Raw genomic sequence first — 1,224 nt, 5'->3', positions numbered from 1 at the left:
TTTGTTTGGGGGGGGGGGGTGTTTTTCTTTGTTGTTGTTGTTGTTGTTTGTTGTTTATTTTTGTTTGTTTGTTTGGGGGTTTTGATGGGGGTTTTGTCTTTTTGTTTGTTTTTGTTTTTGTTTGTTTGTTGTTGTTTTGATTTTTGAGTGTATATATTGTTGCACACTTTTAATGTTTATTATGCTCAACTTTGTAATCTTTCAGGTGATATTTAGATAGTCTTCATTAAGGGACTGATTTCTTGTTTGCCACCTAAAATCCTATCTACATATATCTAGGATCACAACCTAGGTGGACAACCTTGATAACAAGCTACTGGAAATGAGTAGGTCGCTGTTAAATATGATGCCCCTCTGCGATAGGAACAGTGTTTTTTATTTGCCCAGTAGTCCATCTCAGATTTGTTCTCTTTTTGGAAAGTGTTCACTTTATGTTTGAAGTCGATTCTCTTATCAGATATGACATCTAATATATAGACTTGGTAAAACAAGTTCACAAACAAACACGATACCCAGACCCAGAGTTTTAAAATTGTGCTTTTATATTGAGAATCGTATTGGAAAATAGTTGATGATGAACATAATTCACGTAGATAAAGATAAAATATTAATTTTAAAATTCAATACGAAACCATTCCTATCATGTTATGCTTTCGAATACCTTTCCAAAGAGGTATAAAATATATGTTTAGCATAAGTTTTTACCCCTTCCAAGGTCAAATGTAAGTTTATAACGATTCATAATTAGAAAATGAGTCATAAATGTGTTAACATCTTGTTATAAAATGTTTATTATTACTTAAATATGTTTTAATGAGTTACAAAATATTTGTGTGGGGTTTTTTTGGGGGGTTCCACGATTAGTATAGACAACGGCCATGATATGTGCTGTCCGGTTTGTGGGAAAGTATCTTGCTACTAATATAAAATGTAGCGGCTTTCGTCTGAAGACGTGTTAGAATTACCAAACGTTTGAAATCAATGTGTTCTAGTGGTGTTAGTAAATAAAACAAAAGGTATTTTTGTATCTGGATAATATTGCATATAATGATAGTCTGTAAGTCAGTATGTTTTCTAAAGTATTCAAGCATAACTGCATACTCGGAATCACTTCTCTTTTCCAGCAAAGCCTTTAGTACAATAGTATACACCTTTGCTGTTTTGACGCAAGTCTCGTCGACAATGTTAACACAAATCGGTTAAAAAAAACAAAGGTTATAATCG

This window comes from Gigantopelta aegis, chromosome 6, assembly GCF_016097555.1.
Source record: "Gigantopelta aegis isolate Gae_Host chromosome 6, Gae_host_genome, whole genome shotgun sequence".
NCBI classification, from domain to species: Eukaryota; Metazoa; Mollusca; class Gastropoda; order Neomphalida; family Peltospiridae; genus Gigantopelta; species Gigantopelta aegis.
The sequence above is the reverse complement of the archived record's forward strand: the minus strand, read 5'-3'. Positions refer to the sequence as shown.